Source organism: Cannabis sativa, chromosome 8 (assembly GCF_029168945.1).
Source record: "Cannabis sativa cultivar Pink pepper isolate KNU-18-1 chromosome 8, ASM2916894v1, whole genome shotgun sequence".
Lineage (NCBI taxonomy): Eukaryota > Viridiplantae > Streptophyta > Magnoliopsida > Rosales > Cannabaceae > Cannabis > Cannabis sativa.
In genome coordinates this window covers 29,974,697-29,983,986 of record NC_083608.1, presented here as the reverse complement: position 1 = coordinate 29,983,986, position 9,290 = coordinate 29,974,697, and positions in this window count along the sequence as shown.

Below are 9,290 nucleotides of genomic sequence, written 5' to 3'. Positions count from 1 at the left end.
CAAACATGACAAACTGGAACTTACATTTTCTTTGAAAACTCAACAACAATTGACAGTCAATAATAAAACCAAAAGTAGAAAACAAATCAATATTACTTATAATGGCTTGAACAACCAATAAGCGAGTTTTCACCATAATCTTCATGAATGACTGAGATTTAAGCCAACTCACCACCTCCTTAATCCTAAGAGCCTCAGCCACCACTGATTCAATAATGTCACTACGAGGATGAGTAGCAACTACCAACATCTGTTCCGTCGAGTCCCAAACCACAAAGCGAATGTTGGGATTTTATGCCCTAAAAAAACCTATTTCAATCTAATCTTATTTGTAATCAATAGAAGATTAAAAGTAATTTATGTTTACATGTATTTTTCATGCTTATGGTTTGATATACAATTTCTATTAAATCTAGAATATATTGTAACTCACAATTATAGTGATGTCAACACAATGAAAGGTAATTGTGATTATATGCTTCAAAATTTTATGTCCCATGATTCATCAGTGCACTGGATTTATACTGATAGGATAATCAGCGATAAAGTTTACTTACACCTTGAATAAGTGTTATGTCATTTCTAGGCATTGGTAAAGTATCCTACTATCAGATGTATGGAGTACATTGGACTAGACCAATATTGAACTTGGTAAAGATATTATAAACTTACTGTTATATCTTTCTAAGTCAGTATCACCAAGTTGATCTTAGATCAAAAGATCTTAATCTTGGTATGGTTAGGTTCGATCTCAAGAGTGTTATTTATGTTCTTAGAGTTGTTCGTTAAAGCTGGCCAATTGATTTGGGCCAAGACATACATCTTGGGAACATGATAGTACAATTGAGTGGGAGTGCTAATCATAAAAATAGAATCTATAGCTTCTATCTAGACATAGAAGTGAAATGATAATTTCCTTCGAGCTTGGCTTAATAGAGATAAATGGAAGAGCTCTTATTTTAGAAATTATATTAGTTTACTGAAATATCATTTATAGGAAGCTAAGTACTTTAAGGATAAAATACATTAAGGGGTAGAACGGTAAATTTGTTCCTACTCGATGTAAATCATCTATAGAATATCTTTGATTATTTGGATTAGAACGATGGATAATTAATAGCGTATCTATATCTTGGAATATATAGAGCGTTCTATATAATTCAGAGTACAATTTTGAATCTATAGTGGCACAAAGAGGAATTAATAAGTTAGAAAATTTACTTGGTAAATTCTAGATCTACTTATTGGAAGCTTGATTATATAGGCCCATGGTCCCTACACTAGTTGAGATAATACTGCTTGTAGACTCAGTTAATTAGTTTTGATTAATCAATTATAATTCTAAGATTAGACTCTATTTTATTTATGAATGTTCACTAAGCAACAACTTAATTGTGAAGAAAAGACGTTTTAGGGTTTATTTATCAATTAATAGACTTTATTAAGTCTAATTAATAAATAAGTTAAATAGTAATTTTATTTGATGATTAATTTTAATTATTAAATAAATAATTTTGACATTTAAAGGATTAAAATTGGAAAATATGGCATTAGTGAAAAAAAAAAAAAAAGAAGATAAATTATTGAATAAAATGACAAAATTATAACTAGTGAGGCCCACATCCTATGCTCGGCCACTTAACGACAAATTTAGCTATTTATTTATCAACTTTTTAATTTCATATAATTCAAACCTAATTCTAGAAGGATTCCTATAAATAGATAGTGATAGACTCTTAACCTGAAAAGAGAGACATTGATAACATAAACCTCTCAGTCAACTTTGTCAAATTAAGAAAGAGCCATCTCTCTCTCTATTTCGAATCCCTCCCTCTCTTTCTCTTCATAAATGTCGTCCATTATAGTGATAGAGTACATGCCCACTCATATCAAGTCAAGTACTCAATCATAGTACGGAAGAGTGTGAAGATTCCAACACTTGAAGGAGATTCAGGCCCAAATCTTGTTATTACTCTACGACAGAAAGGAACAAGGGTTAGAGATCTGAGTGGAAGAAGACATATTATTTCACTGCCACTAATGTAAAGTTTTCTTAACTTTATATGTGTTTATTTCTATTATTTTAGGAATTCATGTTTAGGGTTTTAGATTATAGGATATAATCAACATACATGTTAGTAAATCCAGATTCTGGTAAAATAACTTTCAACAGCCAAAGCCATAGCTAATGGTTTCTGAACAAATTGTTGCGTCAACATTGATCTTGACACTGTTATCAATTGGCTTGATCCATCGCTCAGCACCATTGCCCACAAACAAGAGGTTCAATGAGGGAATACTCCCCACTCTCCCTCAACTTTTATCGACGAGACTGTAATGCAACCGATACCACTTCAGCAACCGACCACCCCTTCTGCTCCCAAACCGTATCATCATGAGTTCCACAAATAGCTCAACAAACCATAGCTACTGTAGCTACTCTAGACTGTAATATGAAAACTTCATGTTTGATAGTGACTATTTAGTAAGAAAAGTGAACAATAATTACTATAAGAACACACTAAAATTTCAAAATAGAATAATAATGAAAAAAATAAAAGCTAGTGATTCTTCAGTTAATTGTTGCCCCATTGATCAAGTATATTCTTTTATAAGTGGTCTTTGTGGTCTGATTCTTTAATGGAATTCGATCTCTTGATCTTCAAGCTCACTAGATTTCCTCAATTTTGGACTTTTGTCTGTCTAGCAATTATTGTAATGTTGAATTTTAGAAGTAAAATTGACTAGACCATCATCAACTTTTCTTTTTCTTTTTCTTTAAAAACTTACCTATAGTCAATTATAAAGATCACATATTCTTTTCCCATGGAACCAAATTATTCTTTTCCCTTTTGGTGCTAGTGGAACTCTAATGAGAAGTCTAATAGACTTGAAAAGATGTTCTTATAACCAGTTCAGTTTGATTCTTAATTATAATCTTTTGGACCACAAAATAAACCTTTTTTTTCTAGACCAAAACTCAGTAGAAACATTATTAAATAAATATATCTGCCTTCCAACATCCCAACATGGCTTCATTTTAAAATGGAGTACTTTGAGTTTGAGCTACTGAACCAACCTCATATACTTCTGCTCTTTTTCTAATTTCTTATTTCATTTCTTCTTCTTCTTCTTTTTCTGTTTACAATATTTTATTTTAGTCACATGCACATAAACAGTTATTCACTACAAAACATCTTATTTTCTCCAATGGAGTTGAAGAAAATGATCTTTTTCGGTGGTCCTTATTTATGAATTGGGAATATGTAAGCTTGAGGACAAATAATGAATTTATCAAAAGACAATTATAGTGAATTAGAGGGGATATTTCTGATTGTGACTAATCAGGCATCTTTTAATATATTAATAAATAAATATTTGATGTAGGTATAATGGAAAACATAAAAAACAAAACTAAGCCTAGAGCATCTTTCCTAAATCATATATCTAGTAAGAAAAAATGTAAATAATGAAAAAACATAAGTTATATATGAGAGGTTCGAATTGGCTTATGAAATGATTGATAACCTCCCACTCAAGATTTCTTTTGTGGCAAAAAAAAATAAAAAAATTGTTAATATAAATTGGATGAAATAATATAAAGCAAAGAAGTAGGTGAGGGATGGAAAATTCTGTTCTTTCAACCACCAAACTTACCCTTTCTTGTAGCACATGGCAGCTTTGATTACATATCATATTCTTGTCTTGAATGAATTGTATTTTAAATTCTAATAAAACCCTTTAAGCATGCTCTGGTATTCTCTTGGCTGCTATTACTTGAAGCTCCAAAATAAGGCCAAATTGCCTCGATAATTATAGGTTTATGGTAGTAGGAGAAACTGTGCCAACTGGCAAGAATTCCAAAAATAGACCCAATTTCAAGTGTCTAGAATTTTTTCTTTTTCAAATCTATTATTAATGTTAAGGTCTGAATGATTAAAAAAAAAAATCACAATAGGAATGTGGACTCAACCAACTCGTAGAGGAAATCAATCAACTAACCAACATTTATGATCATTAAGTGTTTGATTATAAGTGTCATGGCTGTTAGGTCTAAGAGCCCATCAACATGAAGTTGAAGAAGAAGAAGAAGAAGAAAGAAGAGGATACCTATTGCCCTTCCATATTCTTTTTTCTTATTATTATTATATGAAAGAGCACTTGTCATATTGCAGAAAATAGTCAGTTTTTTTTTCCAATGATTTGCTTTGTAACGAGTAATAATTTATGTGTGGGACAATGAAGTTAATTTATCTACTTTTGGTCTAACAGGTTATGCAGTTAAAAAGCTTTATTTTTGTTTTCTCCAAATTGTAGTATTGTAACTAAGATCCAAACTCTCTTTCATAATATTTTATGCTTTTAACTCATTCTGCTTTTTCTTTGCATTATGTAAATCAAATGTTCTAGTGTACAGTATTTTTTCATTATTAGCATCATCTATGAAACCCCCAATGTTATTTGGAACTGTTCAAAACGTCACTATTATCTCAGCAATCTCGTTTTCCAAGTCAACATCTTCACTGGGGAAAAAAATTGATGGTTACATTTATTTGAATTCAACAGTCCAGTTTTTCAAAAGGATATATTGCTACCACCAATTTTTTTAATCTAATTTTTAAAATAACTAAAATCTTCTCTTTTTTATTTGAATAATTTAGGCCCAACTTTTTATATTTTAAAGATAATTTTTGGCATAAATATTTAAGTTTAAGTTGTTTATAAATATTTAACTTTAATTTTTCATGATAAAAATACTTAAGTCATATTCTTAAAACTTCCATAGTTATATAGCCAATAGATATCAAATTAAATTTTTATTTTTTATTTAAAAATTAATTTAAATATACCAATAAAAAAATAGTACATATATAATAATGGAAAATTCTATAATGCACCCCCTTAAAATGGATATATTGATGCACCCTTATCTGTTTTAGCATCTGAAATAATTTTTTAGTCAAATTTTTTCTCATGGTCATGTATGTTATAGTTATTTAAGACATCCTGCAAAATTTTAAGAAATTTGGAAAAGTTTAACACGACGAAAATTATGTTCAAACAGTATGTTGCACGCGTGACTATTTTATTTTATACGCGTGTAAAATAGACTGTTTGAACATTGTTTTCTATATTGTAAATTATTCCGAATTTTTCAAAATTTTGTAGGATATCTTAAATAGCTATAAGGTACATGAATATGAAAAAAAATTAGACTAAAAAATTTTTCTGGATGCCGAAACAAGTTAAGGGTACATCAATGCATCCCTTTTAAGGGGTGCATTGTAGAATCACCCTATAATAATTTGACTTTTAAAAGTCAGGAACCTACAAAAATTATAGAAATATAACATAGGAAAATTCTACAATGCACACCCTTAAAATGGATATATTGATGCACCCCTATCTGTTTTAGCATCCGAAATAATTTTTTAGTCAAATTTTTTCTCATGGTCATGTACATTATAGTTATTTAAGACATCCTGCAAAATTTTAAGAAATTTGAAAAAGTTTAACATGCCGAAAATTATGTTCAAACAGTGTGTTGTACGCGTGACTATTTTATTTTATACGCGTGTAAAATAGACTGTTTGAACATTGTTTTCTATATTGTAAATTATTCCGAATTTTTCAAAATTTTGTAGGACATCTTAAATAGTTATAACGTACATGAATATGAAAAAAAATTAGACTAAAAAATTTTTCTGAATGCCGAAATAAGTTAAGGGTGCACCAGTACATCTCTTTTAAGGGGGTGCATTGTAGAATCACCCACTATAACATATGTACTAGGGTGATTCTACAATGCACCCTCTTAAAAGGGATGTACTGATGCATCCTTGACTTGTTTCGGCATCCAGAAGAATTTTTTAGTCTATTTTTTTCCATATTCATGTACGTTATAGCTATTTAAGATAACCTACAAAATTTTGAGAAATTTAGAATAATTTACAATATAAAAAACAATGTTCAAACAGTCTATTTTACACGCGTATAAAATAAAATAGTCACTCGTGCAACACACTGTTTGAACGTATTTTTCGGTGTGCTAAACTTTTCTAAATTTTTTAAAATTTTACAGGATGTCTTAAATAACTATAACGTACATCACCATGAGAAAAAATTTGACTAAAAAATTATTTCGGGTGCTAAAATAGATAAGGGTGCATCAATGTATCCATTTTAAGGGGGTGCATTGTAGAATTTTCCTATGTATTATTATCATAAAAAATTAAACTTATGTATTTATCTGCAACTGAAAGTTAAAATTAAGTATTTATGTCGCAAATTACTCTATTTTAATTTGTAGATCCTTAATTATTGATCTTTTCTAGTGGCAATATCCTCTAATTTATGCCAACTACTTAAAATAAATTTTATAATATTTAAATAATTAAAATTACAATACTACTTTGGTGTCATTAAATTTATTAAAAAAATAATTAAAGTTATTTCGACTAATAAAAATATTCTACGTGTACATACAGTAGCAGTATTTGGCATTTAAAAGTAAATTTGAAATCAGGCCTCAAATTTACAAATAAAAGTTAAATTAAAGGAATATTGCTAAAATAATAATGATAATTGTATATAAATTGCAACATGTTGATCTCGCTTTTAGCCAACGATAATGAGCCAATTAAAGCAATTAAAAATAATTAATAATAATGATCAAGCAAATAGAACACAAAAATTGTTATAGTGGTTCAGTCCCATGATGGTGGTAATATCCTATTTCCATTTTTCTTGTATTGACTTGTGAGAAGAGAGCAAGGATTTCTTGATCTTCTTTGAAAGCTCTTACAATGGTTTTAGTAGCGTAACTGTTCTATGGAATGAATGATTTCGGATCCCTGAATAGTGAAATAATTTCACTATTTATAGGGAATAATTACATTAGTTTAGTTTTCCAAAACAAATAAGAAAATTTAATTACTTTCCTAAATCAAGAGAAATAAAAAGGAAAACTAGGTGGATTTCCTTCTTTCTCTTGTCAGCGTGAATCTATCCCACAAAATAGAGATTTGATCGAGATTTGCATTGCTTGAACATTTAGAGAATACCCTTAAAGATATTCTAGTTGCATTTACTCTAATTGGTCTGTGCGAGCTAACTGCAAAATAGATGTTGGTAGGTCGGTATAATGTTCCTTGTCTAAATATTTCAGCTTCTTCTTCAAACTAGTCATTTATGATATAAATAACTCTTGACGGTACACCATGAAGTGAACTACCCGCCCAAGTTACGAAATTCTCTCCACATATCACCCAGATGGATGCCACATCATTTTGTACAAAAATTGGGATAACATTTTCCCCCTAAGTCCGCATGAGAACTTCTTGCTCGCACGTGGACTTATTTGGCCACCAAGCTGGTCAGATAAGTGACACGTGTTTGGTCTTTGTATTGCTCTTGATCCGATGTGACTGAATGAAGATTCGATTCTCTTCAATATTTGGTGCATTTATTGTTGCCTTGAGATTTGGAGCTCGATTATCGCATTAAGTACAGTTTCCGTATACTGCATGTCGTTGTACGTACTTTCCAACATATATGATGATTATACTTTTTTGAAGGAAAAATCAAAATTTGAACTTTAAATTACCATATTACTCCTCTAACTGCCTATATAATAGTTAAAAAATTATTTTATACTCTTTTAGCCATTTTCACTCTCAAAGAAAATTAGTGCAACATTTATTTTCTCTCTGAAATCTTCGAAGAACTCTCTAACCGAAGCTCGATCTTTAGCATTCATTCAAGCACATTCAAGAATACATGCATTATTATTTTAAATTTCTCTGTGAAATCTTGAATTTTGAAACGCTTCTTCAATGATTCGAGACTAGAAATTTTAGGGCTTTTGATTTTTGATGTTAATACACGCCCATGACATATATATTTTCAAATTTTTAGCTTTTCCTCACTGTTTTTCTAGGAACTATTATAAATTCTCCATTCAGAATTTTTGGATATTTTCCAAGTTCTTCATCATTCATTAAACCTCTCAATTTAGGAATTTCATTATTAGAATGAAATTTATTCCTTTTTTCTTTTAAATTGGCCTGGTCAGCATATTTGATATGTTTTTTTTTCGAAAAATTTATATTTCTATCCGGTTCTTACCTCTTTGTCTTCATTCTTTTGTAGATGAATCCTGATGAATACTAGGGAGGTAACCATCGGATTGAAAGTGACCTTTTTCATCTTCTTTCGAGACCTAACCTAGGCTTCATTCAGACTCATCTTCATCGAGTGAAAATTGATCCACTTCGAGCTTTGATGAATGGGAGGTTACGAGTGACTTGTCAGAATCCCCTGAATCTTTGGTGCAGTATAATTATTATCCCGACTAGAAAAATGCAAAAGGATATGGCCTGTTCATTTAGACATTTAACAGAGGCTAGAGGTGCACTTTCTTACTACTTGGACGTATAAGGTCCGGGCTGACGTCCCTGACACATTGCCAAAAGGCCGTCTAGAGCCTTTCATAAAGCAATATGCACTAACATAAATTTATATCACTATCGCGAGGCATACTTCCAAACCAAACTTGCCGCCCAGGAATAAAGTAATAGCAAAAACCAAGGAAACCTTTAGGAAAGCTTCAGATAAGGACCCACACTTTGCTCGACTATTTGCGATGGTCAATGTGGAATGATCTGAACCTTCTAGGGAGGATGCTGAAACAAATGTTGGGGACATTGATGTCCAAGAGGTTGAGGACCAGAGCGAGGTCAATGCATCCACTCCTCCTTTCAGCGATGGAGATGAGGTAGCAGAAGAAAAGGAAGAAGCTCCTTGGGTTCTTTCATTTGGAGGATATAATGAGGTCGGAGAGCCTGTTTCCGATTTTGGAGATGTCTTGGTTTTGGGTCAAGACTATGTTAAGAAGGAGTACGAGGAGGCCCGTCCTATGAGGACTAGCGAGAGAAGGGTTCCTCAGTGGGTCTCCCCTCTGTCCAACCTTACATACAAGAGGTTAAAGAACCTCCATGACAAAGGTCTTCTTGGCAGAGTCAAAGATTTTCTACCTACTCACTTTGCAACCATACTTTAGGAAGATCGCGAACTATTATAAGATTTTCCCGACCTAATTCACCTCGAAGGGAATCAAGTACTTGGCCACATTATTTGTGTTGTATACTCAACAAGGATGGGGCTAGCCTTATGCCCACGACACCAATTGACTCTTTTATTTGAAGTCAAGCCCAAAATAGAACAAGTCAGGCTACTTTTATTTTTCTCAAAATGAGTATCAATGGCTAAGCGGTATGACACAAAAAGAC